General features: G+C 39.9%; 1 protein-coding gene across 16 annotated transcripts in view; it reads left to right on the forward strand.

Moving 5' to 3' along the window:
* Positions 1 to 22,247, forward strand: part of PARD3 (par-3 family cell polarity regulator) — a 443,154-nt gene that overhangs the window by 62,255 nt on the left and 358,652 nt on the right. The gene's annotated exons all lie outside the window — the stretch shown is intronic.

A 22,247-nucleotide genomic window follows, 5' to 3' on the forward strand; every position in this document is an offset into this window, starting at 1 on the left:
GTGGTTTATTCACTAATATTCTGATTTTTCTTCCATGGAATGCTACAGAATTGAGGCAACAAACTTTCCCCCTTTTCTTTTAAGCTCTGTAATTCCTGAACCATGTGGGGTTCACTGCCTGTTATCCCAGATGCAAGGCCATGCATACAAAGAGGGTGTTGTTAAAAAATCTTCCAGTCCCTGTGTTTAAATATGACTCAATTAACAGAAGTGTTCCAGATGCCTTGTTATGAGCATCTGAGAGCAGGCAAAGGCCTAGGAGTTACACATTCTGCTGTCTTATTAGAAAGAAACACTGAGTGAAAAAATGGCACTGGGAGAGTTGGTGATGTGAGGGAAGGCAGTTGCCCAAAAGGGTAATGGTTTTTCACATCAATATGTAGTAGATGTGCCAGGACCAGGACTATTGGTGTGTGTCTGGTCTGGTGAGCAAAAAGCCATAGCACCAGCTACCAGCAAATGGTAATCACTAAATATAATGTAATCACTAAAGATAACTAAGCAGTAAAGAAAAATTAATTAATCTCATTTCACTTTATGATGTTATTTTTGAAAACCATGATCTAAGATTACTTTTCATCTAGTGATTTTCCTCCTGTCTCTTGCAAGAATTTGTTTTGGATTCTCTGGGGAATCTTGAATGCCTTCTTTGGGGAGAGGGAAATCAGCTTTAAGTGTGAGTCTGAGGATTTGTTATGAAAAATCTCATCCTATTTTTTTTCCTTTAATGAAACTAGACAAGCATGTAAAGAGAAAAAGCATGTGATATGTGTAACAGAGCACTAGGAGATAAGTGTGTAGGTTCCTCTGGCCGCTGGGTTGTTAGTAGAAAGTTGGCCTAGCAAAACTCATTCCCTGTGGAGCCTGGCAGGCTGTTAACCAGAGTGGTTGGCTGTTATTATTGAAGCTGTGGTCACAGCAGGGTCAGGTGGGTTGTAGCTGCTGAAGTAGGCTCACCTTCAGTTAAACAGATGAAAATTGAAACAGAGTGGAATGATAGTGAGAGGTTTGGCCATGGTGAGGCTTGAAGTCATGTTTTCCTTTCTTACTGAGGCTTGTTCATGGAGATTGTGGTAGATGTGTGTTGGAGTGCTCTCTGCAGCAGTGTAAATCATTGTGCCTTGATGGCATTTGCTGTGGTGGTGTTGGTAAGTGCTCTCCTTGTTGCTGATTTCCAGCGCACTGAAAGAGAAGTTGTCCACTTCCAGAGTCATGGATTCCTTCTCTTGGTGCCTTGTCCTGGCAGTTATTATGGTATTGCACACCATCTCAAGAAATATTTTGTTGTGGTCTTAAAATAACACCATGTTGCCAGGAGGTTTTCAAATTTAGTTGGCGATTTCTTTAATGCAAGCGAAATATATTTTGACAATTTAGAGGTTCATCTGATCTAAATTGAGCTATTATTTTTAATTCTGTTTGGGTAATTGTTGTTATAGCTCATGTAAAAGCTAGCATGATTAACCACACTTGGTTCCTGCAAGTGTAGCTTTGTGGCAGATTTTAGCTGATCTAAGACTGTGGTGGTGCTGCAGATGAGTGTGACCTTCCACCTTCCCTGGCCATGGCTGTGCTTCCCATCTCTCCCTGGCTTCAGCACTGGGAGTTGTTGGTTGTGACAAGTGGGGTCAATGTGCTGATAGCTCTGCCAGAAAAAAAGACAGGTTGTAGGAGAAGGGGAAATACAATGGCTTCTGCTGCAAGGAGCAGTCTGGTGCTGGGAGCGGCTTTGCTGTCGACAGAGTTCTGGATATCACATAGAGAATGAGTGTCCCTTAGCAAAGCTGGGTGAAAAAGGCATTCAGGGCTCCAGCCCTGCTAGCCAAGGGAGCACAATGGCCAGCTGGCCATTCCATTTGGCAGTGCTTGAGTCCATGCTGAGACAGGAGGTGCCAGGGAAGGCAAGTCCTTGTTCTTGCTTGTGCCCACAGAGGGCTGGTGGTGTCCCTCAGAGTGCTGGGTTAGGTTTGGCCAAGTGCAGTGTGCTGAGCTGGTGGGTTCTGGGTGTACTCACCAAACTTCTCCCAGCTGCAAATACTCACCCTGCCTTGATTGAATGCTTTTGATCTGCTGTTGCAATGTGGGCACTGAAGAGAGTAAGAAACAAGAGTCACAGAGCTACAGGGGTTGAGGCTGGAAGGGACCTCTGGAGATGTCAAGTCCAACCTCTTACTGCAAACAGGTCCTGTGTGATCTGGATCTGAGCATCTCCAGGGCTGCAGATTGCACAGCCTCTCTGTGCACCTGTTTCAGTGTTTGCTGACAAGGTGAGAAAATTGTTTCCAAAGCCTCATCTGACTTCCTGGTGTTGCAATTAGTGTGACTGTTGCATCTCCTCCCATTTCTGGGTCACCTCGCAGAAGATCCCAGCTCTGTTTTCTTTCTTCCCACCCATTAGGTCACAGATGATAGCAGCAATCTTCTCTTTTAGCTTCCTGTTTAAACTGATTAAGCCCAGATTTTTGGCTTCTCCTTGCAGGGGCTGTGGCCCAGCCTCCACTGTGCTGGTGCCTGTGACAGGATGTTCCAGCTACTGCTGCTGTCCCAGCCTGCTCTGCAGGAGCTGCCTTCACCACCAGGGTACCCTCCTGCCTGGCCTTCCCAGTGCTGCCCAGCAGCGATCTGCCCACCCTTCTGTACAAACCCAGCATCCTGCTGGCACCCAGCCAGTACTGCTGCACACTGATTATTAATTGAAAATTCCTGGTGGCATTCCCTGATTAGCAAGAAGCAGCATGCATGCTTTTTTTTTTTTTTTTTTTTTGCTGCTTCTTGTGCAGCATTGCAGCATTATATCCTCAAAATGAGGATGGTGCATTTCAAAAGAAACTGTTGTCAGGTGCAATAATACTTTGTAGGTTTGGCCATTTTGTTCCAGTTAAGGGGGGAAAAGCCTGCCAAATACCAAGTAGATGGGACTAAAAAGAAAAAAAAAGTTTCTGTTCTGGATAAAGATATCATAACACTCCATTTCAAAATGCTCATGTCCTCAGCACTTTAGCAGAAACAGTTAGTTAGTTAACTAACAGAAAATTAGTGTTTCAGTATCCTTTAGTACCTGTACTTAAAAGTATGTTTTAAGTGCAATGCCACTGTTTTTGTGGAATGGTGATCCTTGCATGGTATAAAAATTGTGGGAGTTTTTTGTGCTGTATAAGCAATTTTTTGACATGTGTTTTGAACAGTTGCTGAAGTTCTGAGTGAATGGTCTTTGTTTTCATTTAAATACTATTAGAAGAAGTTGTATTTTAATGTTACAGAATTTCCTAATGGAAAAGAATTTCATCTTATTTCCAGCTAAGATGTTGTCACTTTTGTAATAGCAACAAAGTTTTGTTCCCTGTTGTCCTGTACTAGAGTGAGTGAGCATTTTGCTTTACAGCAGCTTGACTATAATATTTCTTGACAAAAATGAAAGAAAATTATTTTTAATTGTCTAAAAATATGTCCCCTGGCTCAAAGTATACTTCTCAGATGGAAAGCAAGCAATGTTTTGCTTTCTCAGCAATTTCTGTCACTTGAAGTGTGAATTGATCATGGAGGTAATAGCACATGGGGAAAATCCAGTGGGAACTGTCTGATTTCATACGTGTTTCAGTTCAAACACTTAACGTTCTTTTGATTTGTAGACTGTAATTTTCACTGACAGTATTAGTGGCTTTTAGAAAAACAGCCCCTGACAGATGACATCCATCTAACCAGCTGCTGCCTAATCTGACTTGAGGCTGAATATTGTGTTATCTGACTAATTTGAAATACAGTAAATATTAATGACTGTTCATCTGTTATTTAAAATAAACAGAAAGCAGAGAGAGAGTGATGCTCACATTTCACGCCTCTGCTGTAACTGGCTTCTTGTCATCTGTGACTGACAGCTTTTCTTCTAGGGTAGTTTCTTTGTGAAAAATCGATGTTTCAATTTTCTCTTTTCCCCCACAGGCTTTATTACTCTAGTTTTTAGTAGGGTCAGAAATAGTGAGATGTCTCATATGGTCTAAGTTTAAAACTGAAAAATCAAGATCTTAGTTTCCTTGTCAATCTTAGGAAAATTACATATTAGATGAAGTCAAGAAATGAAAACTAAAAAAAAAGCAAAAATAGTGCATTATAGATTTAGAATCATAGAATCAAAGAATAGGTTGAAAAAAGCCTCTGAGATCATCAGTCCGACTATTAACCCAGGACTTCCAAAGCCACCACAAAACTCTGTCCCTAAGTGCCACATAAACACTTCCTTAAAATACCTCCAGGGATGGTGATACAGTCACTCCTCTGGGCAGCCTGTTCTTATGCTTGATAACCCTGTCTGTAAGGAAATCTTTCCTAAGATCCGATCTAAAGCTCCTCTGGCCTACCTTGAGGCCATTTCCTTCTGTGCTAGCACTTGTCAGTGGGAGAAGACATGGATCTCCACTTGGCTACAGCCTCCTTTCAGATGCTTGCAGTGAGTGATGAGGTCTCCCCTGAGCCTCCTTTTCTCCAGGGTGAACACCACCCCCAGTTCCCTCAGCTTCTCCTCCTAAGACCTGTGCTCCAGACCCTTCAGCAGCTCTGTTCCTTTTTTCTGGACACACTCCAGCACCTCAGTGTCATTCTTGTGGTGAGGGGCCCAGAACTGGAAATAGGACTCAAGATTCACCAATGCTGAGTTCAGGGAACAATCACTGCCCTGGTCCTGCTGGCCACGCTATTACTGATCCAAGCCAGGATGTCACTGCTCTTCTTGGCCACTTGGCCACAGGCTGGGTCACATTCAGCACCCCCAGGTCCTTTTTCTCCAGGTAGCTTTCCAGCCACTCTTCCTCAACCTGGAGTGTTGCAGGGGCTGCTGTGACCCAAGTGCAGCATCCTTGTTGAACCTCAGAACACTGGCCTCAGTTCACTGATCCAGCCTGTCCAGATCCCTCTGCAGAGCCCTCCTGCTCTCCAACAGATCAACACTCTTGCCCAGCTTTCGTGTTCCCTGCAAACTGGCTGAAGATGCCCTTAATCTCCTCATCCAGATCATTGATAACAATATTAAACAGATAACAGATGATACTGAGCCCTGGGGAGCAGCACTGGTGACAGGCTGCCAGCTGGGTGTAGCTCCATTTACCACCACTGGGTCTGGGCCTTGCTCAGCCAGATTTTACCCAACAAAGAGCATGCCTGTCCAAGCCATGAACAGCCAGTTTCTCCAGGAGAATGCTGTGGGAGATGGTGTCCAAGGCTTTAGTCAAGTCTAGGCAGACACATCCACATCCAGTAAGCGGTCATCTTGTCATAGGATGAGATCAGGTTGGTCAAGCAGGACCTGCTTTTTATCAGCCAGTGCTGGCTGAGCCTGATTCCCTGGTTGTCCTGGATGTGCTGGGTAAGTGGCACTCAAGATCACCTGGTCCATGACCTTTGCCAGCTCTGAGGTCAGGCTGACAGGCCTGTGGTTTCCTGGATCTTCTGGGACCTCCCTGGTTAGCCATGGCTGGTAATGAATGATGGTCTCGCTGAGCATTTCCCCCAGCTCCCTTGCTATCCTTGGGTGGATCCCATATGGCTCTGTAGACTTGAGTGTTTCCAAGTGGTGTAGCAGGTTGATTCCTTTGGATTATGGTGGTTTCATTCTCCTCCTCATCCCTGTCTTCCGGCTCAGGGACTAGGTATCTGTAGAACTGCTCTTTAATATAAGATTGTGGCAAAGGGGGTGTTAAGTTCATTGGCCATTTCCTCATCCTTTGTCACTGTGCTTCCCTCTGCATACAGTAAGGAATGGAGATACTTCTTAGCCTTCACTTTGTTGCTGATGTATTTATAGTAACTTTTTTATTGTCTTTCATGGCAATAGCCAGATTTAACTTCCAGAGTCAGTTTAGCTTTGGTCCTTCAAATTTCCTTGCTGCATAACCTCACAACATCCTCGTAGTCCTCCTGCATGACCTGTCTCTTCTTCCAAAGGTCATAAGCTCTCCTTTCCCCCTGAGTTCCAGTCAAAGCTCTCTGTTCAGTCAGGCCCATCTTTCTCCCCAATGACTTGTCTTTCAGCACGTGGGGCCATCCTGCTCCTGTGCCTTTGCAGTTTCTTTCTTAAAGAATGTCCAGCCTTCCTGGACTCCTTTGTCCTTCAGCACTTCCCAAGGGACTCTTGTCACCCAGCTTCCTGAATATGCCAAAGTCTGCCCTCTGGAATTCCAGGGTCACAGTTCTGCTGCCTGTGGCAGTTCTGCCTCTTTCATACCTCAGGAATCAAAAGCTATCATTTTGTGAACTCAGTGCCCAAGACTACCTCCAACCATCACATCACCCATCAGTCCTCCTCTGTTTACAGATAACAGGACCAACAGGCACCTTCCCTAGGTGACTTCCTCGCCAGCTGTGTCAGGAAGGTCACCTTCCGTAATCTGCAGGTGGCTCCTGGACTGTTTCTCTGCTGTATTTCCAGAAGACATCTGGTAATTGAAGTCTTCCATGAGAACAAGGGCCAGCAACTGTGAGTCTTCTGTCAGCTGCTTATAAAATATTTCCTCTGCAGCTTGATTCTGGATAGGTGGTCTGTGACAGGTTCCTACCAGGATATCCACCCTGTTGGCTTCTCCCTGATTCTTCCCCATAAACACTCAGCTCTAGCATCACCATAATTTAGCTCTAATCAGCCAAAACTGTTCCTAACATATACAAGGCTACCTGACTTTTTCCTTGCCTGTCCCTTCTGAAGAGTTTATGTTCAACCCTTGCAGTTGTGTGTTATGTTCCAATGATGGCAGATATGGCAGCTTTCCTCCTACACCAATGACTTTTATCTCCTCTTGGTTTTTATATTCAAATACAGCCATAACTTTTGTAGGAATCGAAATGGTTTCAAGAATCTTTCCTTGAGTGGTTGCTGAAGCATAGAATAGAATTCATGACCAAAAGTTGGAAAGAGGTAGTGCAGAACAGGATGATGGTTACAGTTATTCCTACTGGTCAAAAAAAAAATTACACAGCTTCTTGAACTTAGCTCTGCTGTATGCTATATATATTAAAGAGATGGCTGGAAAGGTTACTATGAACTTAAAAAAGCTTTAGTTGTTCCTGTGCTGATCATGTTTAAAATGAGTGATGGAGAATTTTTGTAATGTAGTTTTCTACTTAATTTGCTAATTCCTTGGGAAAAAAAGCAAACCCCCAAACCAAAAAACCCACTAAAGAGAAGCCTCACAAAACCGAAGAAATTCCACAGAATTGTTTCCTGAAAAGAAAACCCCAGAAAATTGAAGTGGCAATAACTCTACCATTTGTCTTCCTTTGCTTTCATTCTGGTTTTATTGAGACCAAAATCAAACATGGAGTGTTTGTGCTTGAGAGAGCCACAGTGTTCCACAGTCTGTCGCATTTGAGGTCAATTTGTTCATTAAGGGCTGTTCCGATATTTAAAATATTGTGAACTTTAAACATTGCTGTTAAACTGCTTTAGGTTCTCCTCTACAGACCTCACTTTACTGAGTTATTTTCTCTTCCTCTATTAGTGTTTTGGCATGTTCAGGCAGACTACATTGATTTCTTTGTTTTGAATATTGTTAATCTTGTTGCTCATTTTTCATCAAAAATAACTTTCATAAATCTGTCAGCTGTCAGAAATAGAAGTCAGCTTTGAAAACTTTTTAAATATTGCAATGCATTTTCATTAAGACAAGTTGACAGCAGAGAACATATTTCTTTGCTTGACACCATCACGATGCTTTGATGAATGACGCTGGGCAGTGGTTGTTTGCTTTATGACATTGTTGAGGCACAATACCAGTGTTGCAGATGCAGACTGAGACTTCCAGCTCTTCCCTATCAGCTCCTGCACCTGTTTGCTCCACAGACAAGTGATGGAGCATTGGCACTGGTGCTTGCTCACAGGCATGGGCAGGTTTGCATTGGGGGAAGCAGATGCAGACAGTGGTGTAATTGTTTGTTGCCTTAGAATGAATGACAGCGATTTCCTGAATTATTCCGAATGTTGGTGCCTGCTGCTACAAAACAATTCACTGAACTTCAGTTCTGTACATGTAAAAATATGTTCAGTTACTGAAATATAATGAATTCATTTTTCTTCTTCCTTCCACGCTCCATCAGAAGTTAGATGGACTGAATACAGTCACTTAACTCAGATGCAAATGAACTAAATGACTTGAGCAGTGCCTTTGGCCTAATGTCTTTGAGTTGGCATTTAGGCATCTGAACAGCTACATGTGGATTACAGAACAGGGAAATAAACTTTTTTCCCCCCGTTATACATCTCAAAAGAATAATAGCTGACATCTACTAGTTAGTAAAAATGTAAGACTTTAGTCGTTCCAAGTGATAAAGTGGTGGTTTAGTAAGCAAATAAGCTCTGTAATAAATTTTTTAAATCTTTGGATATGAAGCCTTCCTTGCTTAACTAGCTTGCAAGTTAAAGGCCTGTGACTGTAGGCAGCAGGGTCCAACCTGAGCAGGGTAGGTCTTCAGGGCATTTCTGTCTAGCCCTCTGCACCTTGGCTCTGTTCTCTTAATTCTCATTCTCAGTCTTTTGAGTGGCCATCAAATGCAAAAGAGTATTTGCTAATAACGTGCAGGTTTGTTCTGTAAAGGTGTTACAGAGCTGGTGTGTGATGCTTGCTGGTGCAAAGATCAGGATAACCATCTTGATGTACCATTTAATTCCCTTCCCCACCCCCTTCCTTTTTATGGCTTCCAAAAAGCAACTGTATTTTCATTTGCCAAAATAACAAAAAATGGGCTGATATGTGTACACTCACTTTTATTGGGAAGTAAAGTGCTTTTTTAGCCCCTCTGAATGTATTGCATCCATCTTATGGAAAGGGCAGTGTTCCCTTCAGATTTCCACTGGACCTCCTAGTAACTGTATGGATATTGAATCCAGGTTAAACAAATACTTGAAAGTGCTCTTACCTGTGCTTAATCATTTCCAAATGTAACAGCTTGCTGATATGGAGCTCAGATAGGCTCCTTTTAAATCACTTCAAAAGCTGATAGATACTGATGCATTCAGTGGATTTATGTCTTGGTAACTTGAAGAGATTAACACGTTAATCTTCTGCTGCATTTTAGTAAACACTTAATGATTCTCATATCCTGAAAATGAAAACCTGCTGCAAATTTGAACCCAGCTTGTCTTTGCTCATACTGTTTAGATCAGCATTTGTGTTGGACTCAAAAAATGGAGCAGCTGTATCTTATGCTTTGATCGAACAAAAAAATACTTTTAGGCTTACTGATTTTGCTTCAAATTTCTCTGTTGTAATCTTAAAATTGTACCATAGAAATCATAATCTGAAGAAAGTTGTCCCTTAAAAAAAATTTAGTTATATTAACTAAAATGCAGCCTGCATTTTTAGTAACTTGTCCTTTCTGTTTGTTTTCAAGTTTCTTTTCATCACTACTTATTTTCTTAATTCTGCTGCCAGCTAGAAAGCTGGTTTTACAGAGCGACTGAAGTGGAAAAGCATATGGTTTTTTGTTGCTGTTGAGGGAATTATTCTTGGAGCCATGACAAAATTAATAAGACGAAAAAGCAATAATTTTTTTTGTTGGTTTTACTTTCTGCTTCATTATGTGTTTAGTTCAGTAGATAAATCAATAGCAACATCTGTAACACAGTGAATTAATTTAATAGAAAAAGTTTGGAAGGAGTAAATTAGTGACATGGCAGCGAGCTTCAGTGTAGATGGAATTAAGGCAGGACCTATATAATTTTTTTTTAATGAAACCTTTTTAGATGATGGTGAAAGAAAGTAGGAAGTCTCCAGATTTTAAAGAAGAGCATTCCAGTACAGCACATAAGCAGGACCCACAGAAATCCCAGTGGTCTAACTGTGGAAGGAGAGAGGATGCACATATTTCTCTTCTGGGAGTCAGCAGAACAACTGGAGGACCTCAGGGAAAAAACTGATTTTCCACTCCTCCTGTAGCTGGCTGTGTTTTGACTCTGTCACAAACATCCTGTATGACTTTGGGCAAGTGTGTTTTGGAGGAATTGTTGTTATGGTACACCTTGGTAATGAGGAGAAGGAATGTGGCACAGCCAGCTCGGATTTTGTTATACAATCCAACTGCTTGCAAGCAGGAGCAGAGTCTGAGTTGACAAAGGAACAAACACAAAGGAAGACTTTGCAATTGGTTTCTCCTCTTACATCCTGATGTTTTTATCAATCTGATCTTGTGGGGAGGATCGATGTGTTTTCTGTCTCATATGTTTGTTAGTATAAGTCATATTTCAGAAATCTCTTTGGGTTACTCTGGTGGAATTTGGATGATCCAAATCGTATTTCTCAGTTGCATTTCTGAAAGATGTTTGACAAGTTCTGTCTCCAAAAGCTCTAAAAACTTAACAGCCATGGAATAAGGGAGAAGTTTGTCTCTAGCTAATGAAAAAAAAAGGTAGGAAATAAAGTGGAAGGGTGAATATCAAGGTTTTATTGTTAACAGTACAAAGTCACCAGCATTTTTTAAGGGTGACTGAGACTTGTGCTCTTAGACAGAACGATAAATGTAGAGGGAAGCAAGAGATGGCAACACTGAGGGATGATCCCAAACTATTTGGAGTAGTAGGGAAGATGTCTGTCACAGTCCTTCATGTCTGGTGATCAGAAGACTGATTACTGTGTGATGGGCATTACAATGATAGATGAAATGAGATAAGTTCAGTTAAATGTTGTGGGGTTTTAGGGGATTATTTCTTCCCTTTTCAAGTTTATATCCAAAGTAATGAGCTTTGAGATAGCTGTTGGAACAAAGGACAGATATCTTGTGCTTACGGTTTATAACTTAACAAAAATATCTCTGTGATCTGTAGCAGAGGGTGGAATAATTTTTTTTCTTTTTACATCACAAAATTTAATGATTTGTAATGGTAACTTCTTTGTATAGGTTGTCTGTAGAAAAAAGTATTTGTTAATCATACTTGAGATATATCTAAGCTTTCTGTTTTGGCATCAGTAGATAAATCTGTAAATTAAAAGTTTGCTTTTAAAAAACATAATTCTTACTTTCTACTTTTCTAAGATTGCAGTGCTGATCTGGCTATAGCTAGGTGTTTTGCATCCTTCAGTAAAGATGTTATTTTTGGATTTACAGTATAGAATGATATTCATCACACTTTCATTAAGTGACTAGTTTATATAATACTTCTAACTTTATGTTGAGGTTTACAGTGGTGTGGATTTTTAAATAGGTATTTTAATGTTTTTTTCACTACTTTTACTACATTGTAATTGTTATTGATAAGATGGAGAGATGTTTCTACCATGTAGTGATGTAGCGGTATGGAAATGGATTCACAGAGTGTAAATATGAACATTTCTTTGTATTCTGTCCGTAATGTGATAGAGTACTTTGTCATCTAGACTATTTATAGTGAGGTCTAAGTGAATAATAAAAAAAGACTACAGTAATTCAGTTTTTCTTTACTTAACTGAAAAAGATCTGAAATAGTCTAGGCAATTATATTGGAGTTAGTGTATTTGTGACCCAGTAAGAAGTACCTCCCTGTCCTCTCTGTCCATTTAAACCCAGTATATTTGCCTTAACCCTGGCAGTTTTTAAAGCCAGGTTGGGTAATGCCTTGAGCAATGTGACCTAGTGAGAAATGTCTCTGCACGTGGCAGGTGAGTTGGGACTAGATGATCTTTAAGATCTGTTCAAACCCCTTAACATTCTGTGATTTTTTTGATTTGGATACCTAATTTGTAGTATCCAAACAGTTCTTAATATTAGTAATTCATCAAATTATATTAAAACCTTTTCAGATATGTTTGCCTTGATCAGATACTCACAAATGTGACGGTAACACATCAGTGTGTCATGTCTCTCCCTGAAACTTAACTGTGAGGCTCCTCTGTGTGACACTCTCCTCTTTTTGGGTGACAGGTTTGCCTCTGGATCCTGTTGGAGAAGCAGCTGTGCTTTGGCTCCCCTCAGCCATGCTTGGGGTATGGGCCACCAAGGGAGCCTAAGCAGATTAGCGAGTGGAGCTCAAGTCAGCTTCTGCAAAAGCTTTATGTCCAGATGCTGTCAGAGCTCCAATGTATAGAAGTGTCTTGGGTGCCTAAATCCCTTGACTTTGACAGACTCCAGTCATCTTACCCAGAGCTGTGAAGTTGTTTCTCAGAAATGATTAAATTGTAGGAGCATGCTTGTTATCTGGTTCTCTCTCCCACCCCTCTCTGGTATCAAGCCTGGCCTCAGCCATCTCAGTGGCTCCTCTTGCTCCCCTTTGTCCCTGTTGGCAAATGAGCCCCAGGAGTCTGTTTGAAACTGGGGGATGCAATAAAGCAGTTTTCATTAACAGCATGCAATTAACTGGGGGGTATTGGAATATGAATCCCAATATTGCCAGTTAGATTGTGCCTGGGCCAGTCTGAGCCTCACTGCTGAGCCAAAGGTGGCTTCTGTGGAGCTTCACCCCAGAGACACCTTTAGCTTGCCGGTGGTTTCAGCTAGGCACCAAACAAGTCCAGGCTTGTTAGGGACTCCATTTACCTTAGGAAGAGGCTTCAGGTGAAGGTGAAGAGAAAAAAGGGAGGGATTCTGCCGGAGGGTTATATGCAGTGGTTTATTCCATGGTTACAGAGGTCTGAATTTTGGGGAGACCTCCAACAGAATCCTGAGCACATGGCTGGACTCACCTTTTAAGCTCAGGGGGTGGGGAGGGGAGGGGACAGGTGAGCCACCAACCAGGTGGGAGGGGCAGGGTCTCAGGGGAGAATGACAGCTGGACAGGCCAATGACCCCCAGGCCTGAGGGGCATCCTTTGAACCTGACCAACCACACGATGCCTTTGCTGGAATGTTAACGCTGACTGACAGGACTCACTCAGCAAGGGGCAAGAGGGAAGGGGAAGGGAGGTATTGCCACACCTGGGAGGTGGCCTGGAAGTCTAAAACAGGACATTACAACACACCGCAACAGAGGGGTGATGCAGCTCCTGTTGCTCTGGGCCTTCTCTGTTGGCTTTCCAGTCAGGTTACCTGTGTTCTGTTTTACTTGAGCTCAGGCCAAAATGAAATGGCATCCAGCTGACCTAGTTGATATTTAATCTCCTTTGGTGCTTCAGCCTCTGTGTGTTCCAGGATTGGATTCCTCTGGTTTGTCTTGTCAAATAAACATCAGCATTTAAGGATGTTAGGTGGGTAAGAGCATTAGGTGAATTGCCTGCTTCTCCCTGTTAGCAGTCTGGCAGTTCACACAGGTAGTGCCAGCACTGTCACAGGTACTGCACACTCAATTAAACTGGGAAAATTGTATTTTCCATTGAGTGGCTACAGCTGTGTTGAAACTTAAATGTGTGGAGCTGCTTAGGTTAAATATTTCACTAAGTCTACTTAAGTTATTTAAATAATTTTTTTTTTGAATGAATCATTGCTCCAGATGTTTTCAACAGCACCTGAAATGGGTACATGAAAAAAGAAATATAGACTATAGTAGATTTACAAATTATGAAATGGATATTAGTTTATAATATCCTTTCCCCTTAAAAATGTTAATAATGGCATATTTTTATGTGATGTTAATGAGCCCTGAAAGTAAATGGATATTTAAACTAAGGTCATAGTATCCTCATTTTTGTTTTCAGTAGACATTGGGAACTAGTGTAGTTTTTAGCTGCATTTGTATTTTCTCAAAAACATGGTGCAAAGTTAAGTGGTATGGGGATTTAATCTCAAATATACACTTAGAGTGTATTTTTTTTTCTTCTGTTTTATAGTATTTGCCATTTAAGGGAATGTACATTATACATCTATATATTCTGCATCTCTATATCTGTGGGTTCTTATGTTTTTATAAGCATTTGGTAAATTTTATACTGTAGAGATCATATGTGCAGGTCACTGCATACTGTGCATTTGGTGTTTTTGCATGATTGTTAGCTTTTCGGCATAAAACATTAAGTGCTTTGAGATCTGTTACTTAAACATTTGGAATGGGAACTGGGTACTGAGATGACAGTAAGGTGTGATTTGGCACTGAATGTTGTACATTACTGTAGCAGTTGGCAAAACTTCCCTCACTCCATTTGTCCCATAGGAAATCTGTGGTTGATAAGAACAGCTTTTATTCAAAGTAAAGAGTTCTGCATGGTTTTTTGCACTGTTTTTGTGCTAAAGGTTAACTGATCAGTCCTAATTTCATCTTTCATGTTGAGTGCGTTCATATATTTGAAGAACGTTGGCTAAAACTGAGGTCCTACCATTGCAAGGGCATATCTGCCCTAAGAGTGCTGCCCTGAAGAACAGATCCTAATCTGAAATTTAGTTATTGTGCACACACATGGGAGAATGTTGCATCTAACTGGAGTAGAGACAGCTTCAATCCTACTAGTGGTTGTGAGAGGTTACTTGTTTAAAATTCACCTGCAGCTGTGTCTTGGTTGGGTAAGGAACTGTACCTGTAGCATTTACATACAGCCTTTTTTTATTCTTTTGCAAAAGACTTAACAAAGGTCCTGGACGTTTTTTTCTGATCCTTTGGGGTTTAAATCATAGGTAATGTGTAGAAATTGTATGAAAATAGATGACCTATATTTTTAGGCAAGCCTAAAAGATCTTTATAAAAGCCCCTTTGACAGCATATTTACTACTGGCAGGTGAGCATAAGCTTGGTGCTGTCACAGCTGCTCTGCAGCCTCGGGTTTGACACCTGAGTGTGCCACTGCCAGGGACAGGGAGCTGCTCTGCCCGCTTCAGGCTTCTACATCCCCGAGTTCTCCACAGTGAATATTCTCTTTTGGTTCCCTGCATGTGTGTAACTAATGGGAGCAACTATTTGAGAGTGACCCACAGATAGGTACAGGGCATTGTGGTCAGCTGCCTAATTTGTTGTCATTAGGAGGCATTTGGAAGTTGCTGGTGGGCACTTTTAGAAACCTAGCAGTGAGGGAATCTCTCTAGGTTTTGATGGATTTGTCCATCGTAATAAAAGATTATTAGAGTGGTTAGATGTGCAGTGATGAAGCATAAATTTTCTAAACATATTTATCAAGAAGAGGTAATAACTGTAGTTTACTTGGTAATATTATACACATCACACCCCTTTTTAGCCATTTTTTTTCCCTGCAGCAGTGACATATTTTAATTAACATAGTGAAAACAGGTCTGAACACTTGTGCATTTATAATTGCATTTTCAGTGTTAATATAATTGTGTTTTCAAAAAGGTGTCTTTACCATACAGAAAGGGCCTAGAATTAGGGTGAGTTATAATGATCCTCAAGAAAATATTGGGGTTGTATGTGAAGCAGATAGCATTGCTTTTCAGTGGGGAAAGAAAGAAGCAGCCTGAATGAAAATTAACTCTTCTCTGTGGGCTCAGGGCTTTGCTATGAAGTGAGTCAGAGTGAACAGGGTGCTTTCCACAGAGTAACCCAGAATAACCCACTCATTGCTCTCCATGAATTCTTTGAGGCCACAAAATTCCCTTTGTCCATCTTGCTTTTAAAAACACATCTTTCATTGTGATAGCTGTATTTGCTATTTCATTTGCTTTCCTGTTTCTGAGTCGAATGAAGAACATGGAGACACGAGCTACCTCTTGTGTTCAATCTGCTTAATTACACTCAGGGGCTTTTTAATTTTTTTTTCCTTTTTTCTTTTTCCCTTTTTTTTTCCCTTTCCCTTCCCCACAAAAGGCTGGGGAATTATTAGTTTTTATTAAGATTTCAAATAACTTTCTGAAATATTAAAATAGTTCTGTATTTTTTTTTTTTGCTCTTATCCAGAGAGGTAGATGAGGCAATATATTTAGATATTTCTACCTGAATATCTTTTAGTGAGATACATTTTTTTTTTAAGAACTTGTTATGGAAGAGCTGGTCTTCGTTTTGCATTGGTGAAAATTAGTATATGTTAAAGATAGCAAAGATACGAATTTAGAAAGCTGGGTTTTTTGAACTTTCTATTAAAATGTTGCAAAATCTGTAACTTGTTCAGAGACATGTAGGTCACTGTAAATGAAGATGGATACAATAACCATAGGTGCAGTTTTATGACATATTTTTTAGTGTTTGTTCAATAGACAGCAAAAAGTGTATTGCAAATGCCAACAAATGACTGTGACTATTGGATCATTTTTTTTTCCCAGGTGTTTGGGAAATCTTTGTTATATTTAAAAACTATTTATGGGAAATTTGGCCAGCTAATTTGTAATACTAGTGTATCTGTTTTGTCTTAAAGGATTCAAACATGATTATCTTCTGTAAAAGGAGCAGATAGTGCTACGGCTTTTATAACATATTATAGTATGATGTAAGCTATCAGAATCATGTCATAGCTTGGAAGTTCAGAGTTCTCTTTTCAGGGAGATGTTACAGTCTGCAGCTCTTATGGCCTTCTTAATTTGAGGACTCCTAGATGTTTTCCTTTATTAATTTCTGAATTGCTTTTTTCTATTTCTTATTCCAGCTATTCCAACTATTGGAGAAATATCAGATATACGAAACTATTTTGAATCTGAAATTAAAAAAAAAATAATGAGAATTTTTATAGTTTTTGGAGGACAAAGATGATTAATTCTGATTTGGGGTGATAACAGTATAATTGCAAAAGTAATTTCATAATGTGGTTATCTTCTTAATGAGACAGCTTAAAAACTAAAAATCCTGCTTTATTTCTATATTAGTTGACAGCAGAACAGCAAGGTACCAGAAGCATGACTGGTGTCAAGTGGAAGTTTATTACTTGAATTCCAACACTGTACTTGATCCAAACCAGTAGAGCTGCAGATTTGCAAAGCTGTCTAAATAAATATCTGAGAGCATGGTGGTGTGATAAAGAACTTCCTGCAGCTGCAGAGTAGCACATAAAACAAAGAGTGAAATATTCTGGATTTGGGGTCTTCTGTCCAACTTTTGTACCCCCACATGTGTGTGAACATGAAGACAGGCTCTCTGGAGCTGAGTTTCTTTAAGTGGATATCTAGTACCAGCTGTAAATGAGAATGCAAAGTATTAACAATGTATGGAGAATATCACAAGTATAGGGATTTTTGAGTACTTGACTGCAGTCTCCTCTGTGATGATTTAATATTGTTTAAACCCACCAGTTCCTGTTTATGTTGGAGGTTAACTTCTCAGATGTTTAAAGCTGTCCCTGTCAATAATTTGATCCCCCTTTAATCCTTAAATTTTTGCCCTTGGATGCTTTTGCTTTCTTGTTACTGACAGGTAGCTGCAGATTTTTATTTGAGCCCTGAAATGTTTTTGTTACTTACAGTGTAGCAGGAATGTAGTACAAAATATTTCTGCTGGATCTTTCTGTGCAGTTTATAACACCAGAGTTACTTGTAGAGAGCCATAAGCATGAGTTTGTTTCCCAGTTCAGTAAACTGTTCCATTAAGCACAGTACTTCTTGATTATGGGGTCTACTTTTTAGTTCTTTATTTCTTACAGCATTTTGTATGTGACACAGACATATATCACCATGCACGTTTGTATGTATTTCACATGGCCTTGGAATGTGCTTTAAGTGTTTCTATTTTTCTAAATATAAACACGCTATGTTTCCCTTGTGTTGTCACAACAGGTAGTGAACCAGGTGCCATTCTTGAGGAGGTTTGATTTTCTGGTGTGGTGTATCCCTGGCCCTTCTGCACAGTTCAGCTGAGGGTGCTGATGAGCTGGCTCACTCATTAGCTCTCTCAGGATACACTTCGCTCATGGGTTCCCCACAATTTGCCTGGTGTGTACAAGTTTTGCAGCTTATTTGTGCACAAAATCCAGTGGAGATCCCTTCTGAGATTTGTGTGTGAAGGTTTATTTAGATGAGGGGGAAATGGCTTAAGGCTTGCTTTCAGCTGAGACATGGAAGCAGTGAGCTTTCCTTTGATGCTCTTGTCCAAGCAGGGTGGAGATGCCTCATGGGCAGACCAGATCACACCACTGCTGCTCTTAATTCTGGTAAATGACGCCGGGTTTGCAACATTTTCAAACATGTACATTTTCAGCATTTATTCACAGTGAACAGTTTACACTTGGATGTGGTCAGTTGTTTGTTTAAATCCACTGCGTTGCAACCTTCTTGATTTAAGCCCTTTACTCTGGTTGTTTTTGCTGTATTGGTATTCTCAGTGTGAATTGAAGGCAGTGCAATGTGTGGCTCTGGTAGGGGGCTCCTGGCCAAGCCTTGGAGACAGCATTTCTGTTCCTGTGAATCTCTGTCTCCAGTGAATGCTGCTCATCCCAAAGCAATATTTTCCCCTGCAAGACAGTGCATTTAGTGCTGGACAAGCAGGTAAAGTCATTTCAAGGAGGAAGAAGTATTTCACTCTTGTTTTATATATTTAGGAAGCTGCTGCTGTTTTTGTAATTTCCCTCACTTTAAACTGTTTTATCTAATTCAGGATATTTCAAGTTATTTTTCTAGACAGTCACTTAAATAAAAATAAACAATTTAAAATACATCATTAAAAAGTATGTTGTTCCCAAAATGAAGTCAATGATGTGTCCCACAGGACCAGAAAATGAACTTCAGAATATTATGGACAATTTAAAATGGGCAGATTTAATTATAGCAGGAGTGTGCAATTACTGAATGAGGTATGAGAGACATGGGAAATGTTCCCATCTAAATAATGACCAGAATGTGCTTGTTCTAATAATATTCCATAACACATTTAGGGCCCTAGGATTACAACACTTTCAGGTTATTAGAAGACGATGATAATAGTGTGTTTTATTGCCAAATTACTACCATACTCTCTGAGGTATGAAGTGATATTAATGACCATTTCCAATAAGGAATAACATTTTGCAACATCAGTAGCATTTAACCATATTAAAATATGTTGTGTTGTGCAGTAAAGCCCTGGGGTATAGAGATGAAAACTAAAGGGTTTAATTTTGAGATGCAATTGGGAAATTATTTGGATGTTCAGAAAAGCTTTAGGGTAAAAATACATTAATGAACTAAGTTTTTTAACTATTTGCAATAAATAAAAGATGCATGTGTATTACCTAGTTGTAATTTTGGTTTATAAAAATGTTAAAATCAGTGCATGGCTTATATCCTGTTTAGTGTGCTATATAAAATTTCTATTATCTACATGTCTGTTAAATCTAGAAATGAACCAATAAAAGAGAGAATTAGTACATATATGTAAATGGATGCTGCTTGGAATGCATATTAAAAATATTTTTCATAGCTCAGGAAGCTTCACAGAATAGATGACAAGATAACATTCAGTTTCTCTGGTAGCATATTCTCTTAATGAGGAGAGCTCTGTGTTCATATAATTTACCAACAGCCATTCTTTACAGATTTGTCTGCCTCTTTAACTGTAAATATTGCAGTATTTGTTTTGCCAAGGTCAGATGCTCAGACTTGGTGACATTATTGTCATTGATCTAATCAACTGTAACTCTCATACCATCTGGTTAAGTTATTATGTTAATTCAGAGTAAATAAGTTAATTCCAGTCACTCAGAACTGCCAAAGATGGGAATTTTTATGATGTCAAAATATGTCTCTGAAGCTAAATAAACCCTCTGTACATCTTGTGTTTTATGGAATGTTGTAAAAACTGAAGATGTATTTTCCTATGGGAGCATCACTTTCATTTGCTTAAAACAAATCTGAGTTTTATTTAGAGTCGTAAAAATAAGGAAATCATATTGTGGTTTTATAGTTACTGTAAAATACCGTCAAATATTTCTAAGTTATCATCTTCTGTTGAGTCAGCAGCTGAGGAGTTGCATATGATACAAATTCTAATTGTACATGATATCATTTTATACTATACAAATACTGTTAAATGGGCTCCATAGAATACATTAAGGGTTGGTTTGCAGCCATGATCTTGCATTTAATGTCAGATCTGGAAGTGTCAGAATCACAAAGCTTGACATGGATCTGTGCAGAAATAATGTGAACAACTTGCTGTCTGTTAACTTAGAGCTTTACTTCTGCTTAGAGATATGAAAGTTAAATCTGTCTTAAATTCTGTGCTAGATCATGGAAGCTTCAGTTCTCTTCTCGTTTAATGTACAAAGATGATGATTTCAGTGAAAATTCAAGAGGTAACATTTTAGAAATCCTTGGAATTTGTTGGAAGTTAATAATGAGAAAACCATTCTTGTAATGACAATGTGTCTTTGTAAGAGGAAGAAGCATTCAGTGTTTAAGCTAAAATCTGTGTTTTGAAATCCTGGATTAGAATCGCAGGAGTCTGATGAAATATTAAGGACTGAAAGTTTTAGTTAGGACTTGAATGAATCCTGGTTCAGTTCAGATTTGATGTGTATCTTTTCCTTGCATACTGTTTTGAAATGGTCAGTCTGTGGCTTTTAACCTGGGGATACTCCAGCTGTTGCTGCTGTTATTTCATAATTATTTTGGTATTTAAGATTAAAATGAAAAGTCTTGTCCTTATCATAAATAGAAACTTGGTTATTCCATGTCAGAGTAATAAAATCTGAAATCCCACAAGTGTTCCTGGTTTAGAGCTGTGGGGCACTGCAGAGGTGCTGCCTGGTAGCTTTGATACAGGAGCAAGGCCTTGGGAGCTGTTGTGTCTGAATGAACAGAGTAGTTTGAAAGGCTCTCAGGGAACTATTAGTGTTGGTGGCATAATATGCAAATTATGTGCTTGGCATCATGGTGTGTAATGCAATTTGAGAGGGCAGTTTTAACTAGTCCAGTTTTCTGCCTAATAACTTACAAGCAATATAGAGACTTAAATATTAAGCTATTTATGTTGGTCTCACAGTTTAATATGGTTTATTTGACTGGATATTGTTTAAATAAAAGCAAGTTTGCAGAAGGAGGTGCACAAGTGGACTAAATGGCACTTGTAAGTAGTGATAATAACTTGATTTTTGTAAACACTGGTAAGTCTGAAATGTATATGGTTTTCTGATGGCAGAAACAAGTAAATGAGCTCCTTTCTCCCATTCTATATTCAGAAGTCCAGTCACCTGCTGTGAAGTAAAAAAGTAGGAAGTAGGGACCTCTTCTCCTAGCAGAATTTATTTATGGTACAAGAATTTTTAATGGATTTAGTTTGGCTGTCTTTGAATGAAATGTAGTATGTCTCTGTGTATAGGATTTTTTTTTTTTCAAAGAGATGTAGCAGCAAAGTAACTGTTTATTATTCCAAAAGGTTTGTAATGATCCCTCTCAGTAGGAAGAAGCAGAAGCCCCAGTATATTCACAGGAGATACATCTATGTATATATCCATATATATGTGTGTGTGTGTGTCTGTGTATATATTTGTTTATATTTTTAATGCACACCAAGAGGAACCCCTTTTTCTGTACCCCTGTGTGGGATAAGTGCCCGGAGACCCCTCTCCTGTTATTTCTGGGTCCTGGAGTATTGTTGCTTTGGCCTGAGAGACTCAACTATTTACTTTCTACCATGAGGAAAAAAAAAAAAAAAGATTACTTAAATCTGAATAGAAAAAAAGGAGCTCACCAGCAGAACATGGTTGCTGTGCCTTGAGACAGGAAGAAAATGAGAGCTATGGAGGGAAATGGAGCTCAAGTGATATTACTCCTGTCAGCTTTGGTTACAGAGTCCAGAAGGAGCAGAAGGAGTTCTGAAATTTTTGCTGAACTTGTTGTTTTGTGGTGGTTTTTTTTTTGTTACCCTTGCTCCTGGATGGACTCAGCTGTGGCTTGGAGTAGCAGTGTTTCTCCCCCATCCCAGGCAGTGTGGGAGAGTGCCCAGGGAGAAGGTGGGAGAGGAAACCCCATCCAATTGTCCCTGCTGTGCACCGAGGAGCCCAGGCTGATGTCAGGTGCCCAGGGCAGCTCTCTGCTTATGCTGCTCTGCTGGGGCTCACAGCTGGAGAGAAGCAGCTGTCCAGTGTTGGCAAGGCTGGTTTGGACAACTGCATCTAGCCTAGGAAGAGGATTTGGAGAAATAGAAATATTTGCAATAGTCTCAAAACCATGTCAGACAGAGATTTCTGAATTTTCTCATTTATAAAATCAAAATATTCTTAGTGTACAGCAGCCAGTGCTGCTCTCACCACAGCCATTATTTAGGCCCTGGAAGCATAAGCAGCCTGCTGTTGTTTAATTTACTGAAATAAGTGTAATCCCTTAGTGAATAATTGAAATTACTGGATGTAGCCAGTAGCATTAGATAGCTCACAAAGTGACATGTAGGGCTTTGGGGAAACCTAATCTTTTTGTTTTGGCTTATCAGAAGATCCCTCTTGATATTCTGCATAAAATTTTATCTGTTCCATATCAAACAGAGCTGTGGGTTTTGTAGCTTAAGCAGTGACATTCCTTTCAAAATGC

The sequence above is a fragment of the Zonotrichia albicollis genome, chromosome 1 (genome assembly GCF_047830755.1).
Source record: "Zonotrichia albicollis isolate bZonAlb1 chromosome 1, bZonAlb1.hap1, whole genome shotgun sequence".
Lineage (NCBI taxonomy): Eukaryota > Metazoa > Chordata > Aves > Passeriformes > Passerellidae > Zonotrichia > Zonotrichia albicollis.